This window comes from Leptonychotes weddellii, chromosome 12, assembly GCF_054177405.1.
Source record: "Leptonychotes weddellii isolate Sample4059 chromosome 12, ASM5417740v2, whole genome shotgun sequence".
Lineage (NCBI taxonomy): Eukaryota > Metazoa > Chordata > Mammalia > Carnivora > Phocidae > Leptonychotes > Leptonychotes weddellii.
In genome coordinates, this window is record NC_138380.1 from 47,843,962 (window position 1) to 47,859,564 (window position 15,603).

The 15,603-nt window shown below is 44.2% G+C and overlaps 1 long non-coding RNA gene across 2 annotated transcripts in view; it reads left to right on the forward strand.

Annotated features, from left to right (window-relative positions):
• The first annotated feature begins 11,484 nt into the window (after window positions 1–11,484).
• Window positions 11,485–15,603, forward strand: part of LOC115939438 (uncharacterized) — a 62,083-nt gene continuing 57,964 nt past the window's right edge. For both annotated transcript variants that reach the window (XR_014139043.1, XR_014139042.1), the window contains exon 1: window positions 11,485–12,222. This is a non-coding gene — a long non-coding RNA (uncharacterized LOC115939438). The remainder of the gene's footprint in view (window positions 12,223–15,603) is intronic.

Here is a 15,603-nt window from a genome sequence, read left to right on the forward strand (position 1 = left end):
AGGAGCCATTATGATCTCTTCCTTGAGGAACTTCCGAGAAGATCCCTGATCATATGTGGACAATACATGATGCAGTGATTCTCACCTAGCAGGGACCCAATCTGTTGTAATGTTTATCATTCTTTTGTTTGTGTTTGTTTAGCAAGGTGTGGGTAAAGTAAGTAGTGCAAATGAGTCTTCTGGTGCTGAAGCTGAGAAACTGAAGAATTCTTGCTCTAGAAGAGAGGTGGCCAATGTTCTACGTGGAGGCTACTGTTCATCACATTATGCCTTGGGCAGACATTAATAACCAATCACTGCCTCCTTCACCTCCAGCCAAGGGATAGCCTCGGAGTTATGGATCGGGATCAATACCAGTTAACTGGTGCTTGCTTGTGAGATATACCCTCTTTACCACGGTCATCGAGAGTGGGAAGCCAAGAGAGGCATTTCTGAGAGCTTGTGTGTTGACAACGTCCTGAATGAGTAGAGGGCTCTGACTCAGAGACAGCCTCCCATAGCGAAAATCAAGAAGAGTCTCTCAATGTTGCAGGCGGCTTATAGCCTTAGAAGAGTGCCCTCAGCTGGGAACACATTTAGATGGAAGGTCAAATGTCTCTTGATTCTCTCCTCAGTGATTTTAAATAGGCCTTCTCTGCTGTCCATGCCCCGGAAACGGGTTGACGCAGCTGTGGGCAGCCCAGTCTGCTGAAATCATATGGTTTTGAGGGCACCTTCAGTCTCTCTTGTGGTCTAGAACTTTCTGGGAAGGGAGCTATGGGGGAAGCAGGTGCTGCCTTCCCTCCCTCCAGCACCTGGTGTCCACACGCTGGGGAGACAGGAAGGGAACTGGGTCCTGGGCTTCCTCCTCCAACCACAGCCCTGTGGCCCATTAGAGCCAGCAGCGAGGAAATGGGAAGTGCACTTTCTCCCCCTTCCGAAGGGGAAACCAAGAGTGTTAAGGCTCACTTGAGATCCCCGTAGGCTAAGAAAGTCTTAGCACCGGTGATATCCACCCCAACACACAGAGTACTGAAAGTAGATCGTGAATGATAAACACTGGCGACCTGACAGGGGAAACCAGTGAGAGGTGAGAGGCAGGGGATTCTTGGTTTCAGTCCTAATCCGGCCTGATCTGGGCTGTTTCTGCCGCCTGCCTGACAAAGCCAGGTGGCTGCCCGGACTGGTGGTGCCTGTTGGGGAAGACCTGCTGTGGTACATATTTGCCGATGACTCATCCCATCTTAGGTCCTTTGAAAATGACATTTCCTGATACGTGCCCTCTTCCCTGCAATGCTTCCCTTCAGAGACCCAGGAAAGAAAGCCTGTGAGTGCAGCCTGCTGCTTCTGACCCCGGGCAGATCGTCCCACAGTCCAGTGTCACCGTTGGGTCAGCAAAGCACCCCTGGTATCAAAGCCTTATGCGTTTCCTGAGACAGACTCGGGAAGGCAGCAAACCCAGGAACGAGCGTCCAGGTCCCAGCACAGAAATACTAACACGCTAGTTTGTCTTAATCAAAACCAGCCTCCAGAGCCATATCGTGAGAAGGCAAAGAAAGTAGAACCTTCAAAAATCTTGTGGGGCGCTCACGGCCATCCAACCTGATTCAATAAAACTGAGGAGATAAAACTTCACTGAGTCAATTAAGCAAGAATGAGATTAGGTAAAATTGTAGATTCATTGACTAATCATGGAAAATAAATAATTTCCATGAAAAGAGCAAGCATGTTTCAGGCACAGATAAGATGCTAATGATGGGATGATACCACCGAAGTTCTCAGGTTGTTTTTTCCTGGCATTCTGGATGTCTTACTTGTGTGTAACTAAAAATAATCCCCTGCTCTGTACCCGGAACGCTGTGCCGCTTTTTTTTCCCATACAGTGGCTCATTTACTCCCAATTAGAATCGTACAGAAGATGTATTATTTCCCCATCTTTTTTTTTTTTTTAAAGATTTGATTTATTTATTTGACAGAGAGAGACACAGCAAGAGAGGGAACAGAAGCAGCAGGAGTTGGAGAGGGAGAAGCAGGCCTCCCGCGGAGCATGGAGCCCAACGTGGGGCTCGATCCCAGGACCCTGGGACCATGACCTGAGCCGAAGGCAGACGCTTAACGACTGAGCCACCCAGGCGCCCCTCCCCCCATCTTTTAGATGGCAGAGAAGGCTCAGAAAAGCTGAATAGCTATGGCAGGTCACCCAGTAGGGAATGGAGCTCAACTGGGAAGCCAGGTTGTCCTGAATCCAAAGTCGAGGCCCTTCACTGGCTCATCACACGGCTTCCTAATGTCAGCAGATGCAGCGGGGAGCAATTTCCATCACCTGCTTTCAGTGCTCTTGGGCTTCCCTTTAGACAGCCTCCTCTTTCTCTAGATCAGTGTTTCTCCATCTTAGGTAAGGGTGCATCCTCACAATCACCTGGACAGCCGCTCAAAGCCCTAACTGCTGGGCCCCACCTGCAGAGTCTCTGGGGTAAAAACTTGAGAATGTGCGTTTCTAACAAGTTCTCAGATGATGCTGGTGCTACTGAAGCAGGAGACTATGCTTGAGGACCGAGAACCCCAGCTTAGGATAAACCTGCTTTTCTCTCTTGGAGCACAGAACTGGGACTGCAGAGAGGTGATTTCTAATAAGTAAACAAAGAACAAACACACAAACAAACACGGTTTTGTTTAATTATCTGCAGTCGAGGTTCTGTCTGCTTGCAAAGGGCAGTTTTTCAGCTCCCGTCAAGGTTAAATAGGTCCCAGTGGGTGAGCCCACACACCAAGAACCACTTGTAGTAACCACACTGTTTTCCTACGTTAAACTCCCCTCTGAGTTCTGGCAGGTGCATAACACCCAGTCTGTTTCGGACTCGACCTCTTTGGAGAGTGAACGTTTCCTGAGTTTTCACAGTCAAGCTTGGGCTTCCGTTGGAAACTCATTCATGGAGAAGCTGCCCAAGCGCTGTCTGTAGGCGGAGGGAAGCTTCCAGGCTCAGCTGCCAGAGTGTGAGGCCCGGGGCCAGGAATGCTGTTCCAATGCCAGGAGGTCAAAACTTCTTCCCCTGAGCCTGCTGTGGTCTGCTTTCCATTTCCCCCCCCCCCCCATTCTTTTCAAAGTTACTCACATCCTCCAGCTAGCCTGTCCAGGAGAAATAGATTATGAGCCACCTATGTAATTTAATTTTTCCGGTAGTCACAGGAAAAGTAATTTATCTCCTTTTTTTCCCCTGCTAAGTCTTTGAAATCTGGTGTTAACAGTGACGGCACATCTCCAGTTCAGACCACCCATATTTCGTGTGTTCCAAGGCCATGTGAGGCTCGTGGCTACCGCCTTGGACGGCAGAGCTCTCCTGCCTTTGCAACTGCTGTGATGTCTGAACCTAGGAAGAACCACTTTGCGAAAGGTGGAAACATCCAAATATTCATACCTAAGCAGTGGTTTACGTGTATTAAATGTACAGATGCAAGTAGCCAAAACAGGGCTGTGCCTCAGGATCGACTGGGACGCCCGTGACAAATACGACAGCCAGCGCCTAACCCCAGATCTGCTTCATTAGAATGGGGGGTGGAGGGAGAGGGATCCGTATCTTTTTAATGATCTCCTTGGGTAATTTTGCAGCATCCAGCCCAGGACTTTCCACAGAGGGACATTTCCAAATAATCAGACAGAGAACTATGAAACCCCATTCAGGGGCATCAGGCCAGAGGCCACATAGCATCCAGCTCCTTATTCTCTCAAACGGTGTTATTTTTCACTCGTACCTGAAGCCTGATTTGCATGGGTATGTATTCTTAACAAATAGACATTTTGATCATTTGTCAGAATTAGGTTATCATCCAGTTTGTAGACAAAGGCTGTTCCTGTAGCTTTCTTACCTTGTTTTGGGGATTACTTTTTTTAATTAATGGGAGACCCGTATATAGGGATTTGTAGGCAGGTGCTGCCACCTAGTGATGGAAGATGCTATTGCTACAAATTGGAATAAACGTGGGCTTGCCCCCTGCTGGTAAGACGGTGTAATTAATACACAGGGTTCGGCTGGTGGGGCCTCTGGAGCCTGACCACATTGTAAAGCGGCAGTTCTCTGATGTGGTTCCTAGATCAGCAGCAACAACATCCCCTGGATACTTGTTAGAAATGCAAATCCTTGGGCTCTATTCCAGATCTGCTGAATTTTAGAAACTCTGAGGATGGGCCAATAATCTGCGGTTTAACAAGCCCCCCCCAGGTGATTCTAATGCATGCTCAAGTGTGAGAACCATGGTGGCAGTCTAAAATAATAGTTCTTGATCTTTTAGAGGCAGGGACAGTTGCCCCAGGGAAAAAAGGCACAAGTGCACATACATGCAGACTTTTGCAACCACTTTAGGTTCATAGGCCACATGAAATTGTTCCAAATCCTATGGAGGTGGAGATATGTGGGGAGGAATGTGCTAGAGATCCATCCTTCTCGGATATGGTGTCAAGGAAGACACACCTGGCTTTGTGATTAGGAAAAGGTGCCTTTACTTAAGTAAAATCATGTTTTGTTAATTAGCATATTTTAAATTTTTCTTTAATAAAAATTATTTCAACAATATTATAATAGATGTAAAGTTTATATCACTTCTGTATAATTACACAAATTAAATTATAGATGATCCAATAATAGAATGCCTGAAAATTTTTTTTTTTTTAAAGATTTTATTTATTTATTTGAGACAGAATGAGAGAGAGAGAGAGCACATGAGAGGGGGGAGGGTCAGAGGGAGAAGCAGACTCCCCGCCGAGCAGGGAGCCCGATGCGGGACTCGATCCAGGGACTCCAGGATCATGACCTGAGCCGAAGGCAGTGGCTTAACCAACTGAGCCACCCAGGCGCCCCAGAATGCCTGAAATTTTAATGAGAACAATTAGGAATTCAATATCACTAAGATGTTAATACTTTGTTTTAAAATAGTTTTTTGTCTTGCTTTCAACAGAAATAGTATCTTGGGAGTTTCAATGCTTTCTTGCTCCAATATCTCCAATATCTCATTTTCTTTAGAGATAATTGCTATATTTGACAGTCTTACTCTAATACAATCCTCAGATACAACATAAACTTAGGTTTTTTTTAAAATAAAAATTGAATTTTGAGGGGCGCCTGGGTGGCTCTGGTTAAGCGTCCGACTCTTGATTTCAGCTCAGGTCATGATCTCAGGGTTGTGGAATTGAGCCCATGTCGGGCTCAGCGTGGGGCGTAGAGCCTGCTTGAGAGCCTGCTTGAGATTCTCTCTCCTTCTCCCTCTGCCCCTCCCCCTACCTCCCCCTCTCAAAAAAAAAAAATTGAATTTTGAGAAGCTATATTCCCCACTGGCCAAGTTAGCTATATCCTGAAAGTTACAAAAGTATTTGGAAATTCCTGGTGAATTATTGCTGTAAATATACTCTAATGTCAGAAGAGACACATATTAGAATTTGGAAAGCAATTTCAAGTTTTCAGTTCCTCATACGTGGTGACCCATCAATATCACATCTCTTACTCTGTTTATAAGTTAATTTCAATAGCAAAATTGATGTTCTAAAGCAGTGGTACATAATTAAAATCGCTTATCTCTATCTTAATCTTTCCAATTACGTGTCATCCAGAAAACTGGAATGTCTGTGATATTCTTTCAGTATTGTAAATCTTTCCTTTTAAAAAAAAAAATTTATTTATTTATTTTAGAGGTGGGAGGGGCAGAGGCAGAGGGAGAGAGAATCTTAAGTAGACTCCATGCTGAGCAGGGAGCCCAATGTGGGGCTTGATCACATGAACCTGAGATCATGACCTGAGCTGAAACCAAGAGTCTGATGCTTAACTGACTGCACCACGCAGGAGCCCCTATAAACCTTTCTTTTAATAATGAAATAACTGGAGGCTCCTGCATGGCTCAGTCGGTTAAGCGTCTGCCTTCGGCTCAGGTCATGATCCCAGGATCCTGGGATTGAGCCCTGTGTTGGGCTCTCTGCTCAGAGGGGAGACTGCTTCTCCCTCTCCCTCTGTGTGCTCTCTCTCTTGCCTGCTCTCACTCTCTCTCTTACCCTCTTTCAAATAAATAAATTTTAAAAAATAATGAAATTACTGTATCTAATGTAGAAAAAAGAAACTGACTTTAAAATATAGTTGGGGGTCATGGAAGGCCTGATCATGAGACTTTCAAAGATCTTATATCTATCTATCTATCTATCTATCTATCTATCTATCTATTTATTTATGGTGGATAAGTTGGTGTCAAAATCAAGAGATTCTGCAATTTATTTAGCATCAGTAACAGATGATTGATAAACATAATCACTGGTTGTCTTCAAAGAGTTTATTAATTTCTTTGATGCTGTCAAGGTCATTATGCACATTGAATTTGGCTCCTGCATCATTTGGCTTGTGTCATTAATTTTACTTCATCTATCATCTAAAATGATTACCAAGTAAATAAAGCTTCAAGTTGATATTTTTTCAGAAGTGTACCTTTGGCTTGCATTCTAAGGTCTTTATCGATAAAATCATCAGTTTTTAAGTGATTATTGCAAACTGCTCTTTTAACTCAATCTTTCCATCTGACCTTTGAAATTGGCCTCGAATTTAGGTTTGTTAAACATGTTTTTTAATGCAACTCTGTATTTCATGTAGCTGTAAAGGTCTCAGGCAATATTTTAAAGACTCAAGTGTCAAAAGAGATTTTTGCTGTATTATTCACTAGTGTACACAGAATAAGAAATATAGAATGTCCCAGAAGTATTCTAGAGGGTTTTCTGTTGCGATTCATTATGTTTCCTACATATATTTGCAGCAGTATATATTCCTGTATTTTCAAATTATGTTTTGTTTAGATGTAGTTTTTTAATAAGTGGTCTCCTGAATCCATGCAATATTTTTTTGTCTATTAGACAACATTTGAAAGGTCAAATGTGCAAAGAGGGGAATAGTTGCATTTGAGAAACGAGGAAGCTGATGGTAATTATTAACTGTTCTACAAAGTTTGTATCAGGACTTGTATCTGATATAACCGATTATTTCTTAAACATTTCTTCTCTTATTCAAAATGATTTAATTCATCACATCTGGTATTTTTTTTCATTCTTCAGTTCTGTTTTGTCCCCTAAATAACGTGAAGTATTATTCAGAGTTGATGTTTACATTCTGCATAAATGTGCTACCATAATATTATCAATAATTACTTGGTTTCTGCCAAATGAAGACAATGAACATTATCACAGTCATACGTATTGTGGATGATTCCCTGATTGTTAGATATTGCTTCAAGTGGGGTCATGCCTATTGTGTGTTTAACAGAAGCTCAAGGATATATTTTCTTATTTTTCTGTGTTATTGTTCTGCAGCATTGACAGTTATGTATTTTCAAGTAAGGTTCCACTTTTAAATATGCAGTCCTACCATGGCTGTGCATCTGCTTTTCATTGTGTTTACTGAGAATCTTTGCTGCCTTCTGCCAGGCTTTTATGCATCTTCATGCTTCAGTTTTTTCCTTCATCCACAAAGAGTTTGTAATAAGGATAAAACAGACTTTTTCGAGGTAGAGTAAAATGACAGGAGTCTGGCAATTTTTTTCATCATTTGGAGAAATTTGAGTGTAATAATTTTCTCAAAACATCCTATCTATATTGTCCTTAGAAAGTGGAAATTACTTTTCAGAGGTGAATAATGTTCAACAAGAGTGTCCTGTTATAATACACATGACATGGTCGTGTGCCTGGATTAAAGAAAGTATATTCAGGAAAATGGTTTCATAGGGGTGTTAGGTCTTCCTGCCTTTCTTACTTTTCTTCAGTATGACTGACACAGAGGTAGAGGGTGCCCGTGCGTGACTTATGCCTGCCACACTCCATTAAATCAAGAGCCTCTGAGGTTCCTTTTCTTCCCCTCTGGCACTTCTTGTATTTTCTCCAAAAATATATTCAAGTATCCAAATAATTTTCCTTCTTTTTCTTCCTTGATAGTTTTCATTTTCTGTTTTCAAATCCTAATTCTGAAAACTTTAAAAATTAAAACGTATAGGGAAAAACAATGTACATAACAGCTTAGTGCTTTATCTTGGCATTTGTAGTATCTTAATATATCCATATATTAACCAAAGTTAATATTTGTACTGATGAAATTTCTGTAACAAAAATTACCATGACATAACTTGCTGATCATTATATAATAATCTCTAGAAAATACCTTTGGGACACAGTGAATTATTCATGGAGAATTATTATCCTGTGATTTATCCCACAATGAAAGTACTATACATTTTAGCTTAAAGCTCATTAATACGACTTAAGTAGAGTAACAAATATCAGATGACATAAGTGGTAAGATGGAGAGTAAATTTAGCAGGGCTCTACAATTAAAGAGCTTTAAAAAAAAAATTAACATGCCACCAATCATCTATTATCCATTAGCTCCTTGTTTGGAAGCACAAGTAAAATAATGCCCAATAAAAATAATACGATGTTAAAGCAACAGGGTCGTTCAGTGATGAAGCTCATCATGTGCACGCTGAAGCGGAACAATATGAAGTGATGCTGGCAGAACAAGACATAGGTTAGGCCCCCGCTTCTGAGCAAACCATCTCGAGCATCGCCCGGCTTCTCAGGAATGGCTTGGCTCTCACGGTCAGGATATTTGAGGGAACCTGGCTGCGTGGTTAACAAAGCTTCCAGAACTGTTCCCTTGCCTCCTGAGCCTCTGGGAAGGGTGGGGTCTATGGCACTGGGGACAGAGGAGGAGCACAAGATGTAGTTGTTTGGGACAGGATATTGATTTCACCTTTTCCTGACTTTTCTCAAAGCTTGGAACTGTCCGAGGCTCCTTGCTGGTGACTGATGGCCACAGATGCCCAGAGTAGCAGGGCTGACAAAGCCCACGGGGCAAGCCCTTGACTTACATGTGAATGAGGAGACTGGACCCGGATCAGAGGGAAGTATGTTCTGAAGATTCTTTGGAGCTTCTCAGAACTAATTTGAGGTTCTGACCATGAGACAAACATTGTTAGGGAATATTTTTTAAAAATCAAAAGAAAAAGAATGTTTCTGAAAATATCTTTTATGTTCTTCTTCCTGAGCAAACAAAGTCCACATCCAGCTTCTCCTGACCTCCTGGAGTCTGGTCCACCATGCTCTGAGGTTCGGTCTCGGGCCTCCTAAAGGTCGTGACTCAGCACAAGCAGTAACACAGGCTGGAGATGGCAAGCTTCTTCTTCTGCCCCCCACCTGCCCTCAGGTGAGACTCGTCCTACCCCAGTCAGGTCTTCAGCCCTTTGCCTTGGCCATCATGGGACTTCCGAATATGCTGTTCATAGATAATTACCAAGAGCAGGGGGTTTTCCTACTAAGTCTCATTGAGTGTGCCTACCAGAAATCCTGAAATAACTGAAGAAAGCATATATATGTATTGCTGTGACCAAAGAACTTGGTCACTCTCCTTTTTTTAGTGCCTGTAGCCCTCTGTGTGAGAGAAGGGGAAAGGGGGTGGGAAAGTGGGCATACATTCATGCATTGATGTGTCTGCACCTTGGACAAGGAAACCATGTGAGGATTATGGGGACTATCACCTAAACAGAGGTAGGGGAGGTCGTTTATGGATTTTAATTTGCCATGAGCACTGCTTGTATAGAATCAAAATCTTACAGGTACAATTTCTCACTTACCTTCATCTCAGAAAGCTCAGAATTGTTGCTGTTGTTCCAGCTACAAAACAGATTAGGACCTGAAACAAGGGCGGGGAAGGGAGGAGGGTTCCATAGTCCATCTGGACAAAGGGGAGGCTTGCTCTCCCAACATCCTCTTTTCCAGGATCATGATTTTCCCACCATCAAATGAGTCTTAGCAACATGTTCAAGCTGCTCTTCTGCAGACATTGGAAGAATGGGGGGATCAGTTAAATATATGAGTTAGGCTAGGCTATGCTGTAGTAACAAAAAAATCCTCAGATCTCAGTTACTTAACACAGAAAAGATGTATTTTTTATTAACCTAAAACCTAGTGGACTCAGACAGCCCTCTTCCATCTTGTAAGTTCATTTTCTGGGGCACGTGTCCTGTAAAGTCACCATGACAGGGGAATTAAGAGAGAGAGCAAGGATCCCATGGAATATTTCTAAGGGTCTGGCCTGGAACTCCCCGCTCATCTTCTGTAATGTAATCACCTAGCCCAAATCTGACTGCAAGAGAGGCTGGGAGACATAGAGGACCAAGTCATATAAGCACTACTTACACAAAATTATGCATTTGGGATGATCTAAGTAATTTCTGAGTTTTATCAATTCCAAGTAGGACACTTCCATAAGGTCTCTGCAAGGCCAAGGCCATTTTCAGCTGACAACCCTCCTTTGACTCTAAAAATATGCAGTACATTCAGAAGCTTTTGGGGGTATTTCTGGTGTGCATTCCCCAGTTCCCTGCATGAAGACATCCCACGTAATCTGTGTATTGGAACTTTGTTTTACAATAGCTGCTGATGCTCAGAAGCTTTGAGAGGCCTGAAACACAGAATCTTGCTTTCTTGGGCTCGCACACTCCTCAGCAGCCCTTCATGATGCTAAAGCAATGTGGTAGGGACATCTTGCAATTGCTGTGTGCCCGGGTACCCAGGACCTAACAGGGTAAACATAAAAACTGATGGCCAGACAGAGCCCCAAGAATGGCTAAAGGTAAAAAGACTGACAATACCAAGTGTTAACAAGGATGTGAGACACTAGAACCATTATATATTACTGATAGGAATATAAAATGGTGCAGCCCTTTTTATTTTATTTTATTTTTTTTAAGATTTTATTTATTTGACCGAGAGAGATACAGCGAGAGAGGGAACACAAGCAGGGGGAGTGGGAGAGGGAGAAGCAGGCTTCCTGCGGAGCAAGAAGCCCGATGCGGGGCTCGGTCCCAGGACCCTGGGATCATGACCCACGCCGAAGGCAGACGCCCACCCACTGAGCTACCCAGGCTCCCCTGCAGCCCTTTTTTAAAAACAGTCTGGCAGGGGCACCTGGGTGGCTCAGTCTGTTGAGCAACCAACTCTTGATTTTGGCTCAGGTCATGATCTCAGGGTTGTGAGATCAAGCCCCGAGTCGGGCTCCTCTGGGTGGAGTCTGCGTGGGATTCTCAATAAATAAATAAACCAACAAACAAGCAAAATCTTTAAAATCAGTCTGCCAGCACTCATAAAGCTAACCAGACGTTTACCATTTGCCCCAGCAATTCCACTACTTGTGTATTTACCAAAGAAAAATGCAAACCTATGTTCATAAAAACGTGTACAATATCATTCACCGCAGGTTTATTCATATAATCTCAAAATTGGAAACAACCCAAATGTCTACCAAGTGGTGAATGGATAAGCAAATCGTGGTGTCCCCGTACCATGGACCACTACCCGGTCATAGAAAGGAGGAAGGTATGAGAACAAACAACGACGTGGCCTAATTTCAAAACTTAAAAAGTCTGGTTCCATGGTTCCATTTATACGACATTCTGGAAAAGGAAAGATTTGTAACAGAAAGTCACTGAGGGGTTCCCAGGGCTGGGTAGTGGGGACGGGACGGGAGGGAGAGGAATAAGGGCAGAGCAGTACAAGGGAACGTTTAGTACGTGAGAACCGTTCTACGTCCTGATTGTGAGGGTGATTTAACAACTCCATATAATTGCCAAAGTTATCACACTGTGCACTTAAAACTGATGAATTGTATTCGGTGTAAGTAACACCATAAACAAGAAAGGAGGGGTGCAGGATATGGGGACAGCCGGCCAAAATTCCAACCCAAATCAAACTAACAAGCCAAGACGCCCCCACAGTCGGGGGCGCGAATTCCTACCAGCCCAGCGGCTGGACCCCAGGCTCCTGCAGTCCGAGCCTCGGCGGAGGGTGGGCGCGCTCAGGCCCAGCGCCACGCCCTCGCCTTTTGCAAAAGCGGCTGAGCCGCTGCGCCCTCCTCTGGCCGAAGCTGCTACTTCCATTCGCGGCCAAGCGCGCGGCCGGGTCACCGCGCTTTCCCGGGAGCCGCCGCCCCGGCCGCACCCTCTAGGAAACAGGTGCGCAAGTCAAGCGGCGGAGAGAGAGGGCGCTGCTGCCGGATTATTTTCAGGGCGGCGTGTTTGGGGGAGTGGAAGCCCCGCTCCTCCTGCCTCCCACTTAGGTGCCCTGCGGGGCGCTGCATCTCCGCTCGGATGCCAAGTACCGCCGCCCGTCGCGCAGATGCATCTCAGATGCGCTCGCTCCTCGTCCGCGCCCGAGGGTCGGAGCCTGAAAGTAAGGTGAGCGGCAACCAGAGTCTTCTGCTCGGGCTTTGTTTGTCTTCCCCCAACTACCTCCTTCCCCGGACTCGCCCCCATCCGGCAGCCTCTACGACTCCCCGTGGTCGCAGCATCATCGTCCGTTCTTTCCCCACTCGGAGGCCAGCGACAGTTTCTTTCACTTCCCTCGCTCAGGAAAGGACGGCAGCGGTTCTGTCCCGCTCTCCACGACAGGCTTGCAGATTCCCGTCCCCACGGAGGCAGGCGAGTCAGCTCCGTGGTCCTGGCCTCTTTGGCCTCCTTCCCACGTCCCTCCAGGATGAGAAATGAACCCGCTTACCGCCGTGCCTGTTTTCCTGTGGGTTCACCCCACGTCCCACGAGGGCACCATCTGCGAAAAACTTGACCATGGAGATGGTTTGAGCCCGGGGTGCCCTGCTTGGCCCCAGTCCCCGCAAGGGGATGCGTTCCATAGAGACATTCGGCCAGTGCCCAGCCTCAGCAGTCTTTTGCTAATTTTGGTTTCTAAAAGTTATGTTGGCGTGCTTAGGGTGGCTCAGTTGGTTAAGCTGAGACTCGGTTTCCGCTCAGGTCATGATCTCATGGGTCCTGAGATGGAGCCCCGCAGCCCCCCCTTAGGGCTCTATGCTCAGCAGGGAGTCTGCTTGAAGTTTCTCTCCTTCTGCCCCCACACTGTTCAAGACCAATGGAATCGGAAAGGCCTGCTCCTGCTTGTTGGCGAGTGTTTGAACAAGACCTTTTTGTTTCTGGCCTTGAGAACCACTGGGGTTAGGGGGTAGTGTGGAGGATTTGCTCTATTCCTTATTGCATTTATTTAGCTAATTGAAAAAGAAAATATTTTGAATTGTGTTTTAAATAATAGATCTGATATTAACACCACTTAAAGATTATTTTACTTCCATAAACCAGTGAAAAGAGAAAGCCAAAATAAAGATACATTCTTAACTCCAAAAGAAACTTCACAGTTTTCATACGGGTTTGTTTATTATTACAAGACCCATGAGGTCATAGTTAGTGGTTCAGTGTCTCAGGTTGATAAGCAGTTAAATCTGTTATGCAAACATGGTTGGCAAGAAAACAAACACAATCCTCTAAAATAAGCACTTATGGTCAGTTTCCAATAACAAATACAGGGTGTTAAAGTTACAGGTCAGCAGTCTTGATAGATAACATGAAAACAAACTCCGCATATTAGAAAAGATTGTTGCTCTCTTTAATAAACTGACAGAAACTCTGCTTCAACTGCATGAGATACAGGATAAGTATAGACTTATTTGAATGTTACAGTAATTAGTTGGTAAATATTCTCTAACTTTTCCTTCTTACATTTTTAAGCAACAGCTCACAGCTAACCAGGTGCCTCGCTTAGTGAAAGCACTTATATCAACCACATCTCCATTTAAAGTTTTCGTAATACCATTGAAACTTTTGGGCCATAGTTTCACACTATAATTTTAACCAAGATTGAATCAAAGTATTTGGACTTTCAATTTTCTACTTCACTCGTACTAACGGGCACTTGGATGGGTTCCGTTGTTAGCCTAACCAGTCCTTGCTTCGGTGACAACTCCCTACACATGTGCAGCTATTGTGAAGGCTAGATCCTTCGAGGTGGAACTGTGGAAAGATTGTGTGTATTTTACATTTGATAGAGTATTGTCAAATTATAATTTAAAGAGGCTTTTGCGGGGCGCCTGGGTGGTTAAGAGACTGCCTTCGGCTCAGGTCATGATGCCGGAGTCCCTGGATCGAGTCCCGCATCGGGCTCCCTGCTCAGCGGGGAGTCTGCTTCTCCCTCTGACCCTCCCCCCTCTCATGTGCTCTCTCTCTCTCTCTCTCATTCTCTCTCTTTCAAATAAATAAATAATCTTTAAAAAAAATAAAAATAAAAAAAATAAAGAGGCTGTTGCAATTTGCGTGATATATTAAAATGTCCATTTTCTACATCCTTGCTAACATCTTGTATTTAAAATTTTTTTAAATTTTTTTTTCAAATTTTTATTTATTTGACAGAGAGTCAGAGAGAAAGCACAAATGGGGGGGCGACAGGCAGAGAGAGAAGCAGACTCCCCACTGAACAAAGAGCCTGATGTGGGGCTTGATCCCAGGACCCTGGGGTCATGACCTGAGTGACTGAGCCACCCAGGCGCCCCTAAAAAATGTTTTTAAACTTTAAAATATTCCAGTAGTGTGCAAGGCAAGGAAGAGTGGTTTCTCATTGTCCTAATTCTATTTACATAATTATGATCCACTTGGATCTCTTCTTCTATTTAAGCTTCTTTCCTAATTTTCTATCAAATTATAGGTTTTCCTTACTAATCTGCAAGTGTTCTTTATATGTTAAGTAAATGAATCCTTTGTTATGTGTGTTGCAAGTATCTTTTTGTTATCTTTTCACTTTATTCTTTCATATAGAAAGTTTTAACCTTTATATAATGGAATTGATTGATCTTTGTCTTTATGGATTGAGTTTTAGGCCTTCCTTTGAAAAATTTTTCTTTCCCTGAGATACAGAATGAAAAATGCGTATCAAAAATCCAGAAGTACCTAATTTGTGAAAACATGGTTATTCTCCATGAGCCGTCTGGAATTTGTACCCCCCAAGCAGGATAAGGGCGCAGTAGAAATCACCACCCCTGCATCTGTTGGGCCATTGATCTCAGCACTAATCTTGGCAGTTCCCAGGGAGGCAGAGGGCTGGGTTCCAGGGGACCCCATTTGGCCCTTCTAGCCATAATAGCCTTTACTCCATGGGTCAGGGAGACCATGTGAACGTTCTGCCAGTTGCCAAGTTTATCTATTCCTTCTATGCACATGGGATGGAGGAGTGGGTGTCCATGTTGGACATCCTGTGACAGGGACTTGCGCCAGGACACAAGCCATCACGTGACCTCCATGAGCTCCCATTCTGTGTGGCGGTCCGTAGTGATATTTCAGGTCTCTGGGGATTCATGTCAGTTCAGAGCCAGTATCTGGTAACTCCTGGGAGGTTTGTGTATTTCCTTCTCCAGTCCCAGTTACCAGGGTAAATGGCCACAGTTTGCTCCAGGAAAGCTTTGGAAGAAAATTCTAACTACACTCTTTAGCTGCATTATACTTGGTGCTTGGGCGTTTGTTCTGGGGCTTTGGGTCTGTGAACTGAGAAAGAGGCCATGCATTCCTCTAGGATCATTTGAGTTAGGTTTCTGCCAGTAAATCCACATTTGTCCTTATATAGCTCAAGCTGCGTTTTAGTAGGCTATCTACTGATTTCGTTCCTAAAGACACCATGATTAGTCATGGCCACAAATCCCCGCTGGACTGTTCTGTCCTTGTGTCAATTATGCCCACCTGGTCTATTGGATCAGCGGTACCCCCCTGGGCTCCTGCCTACAGAGAACA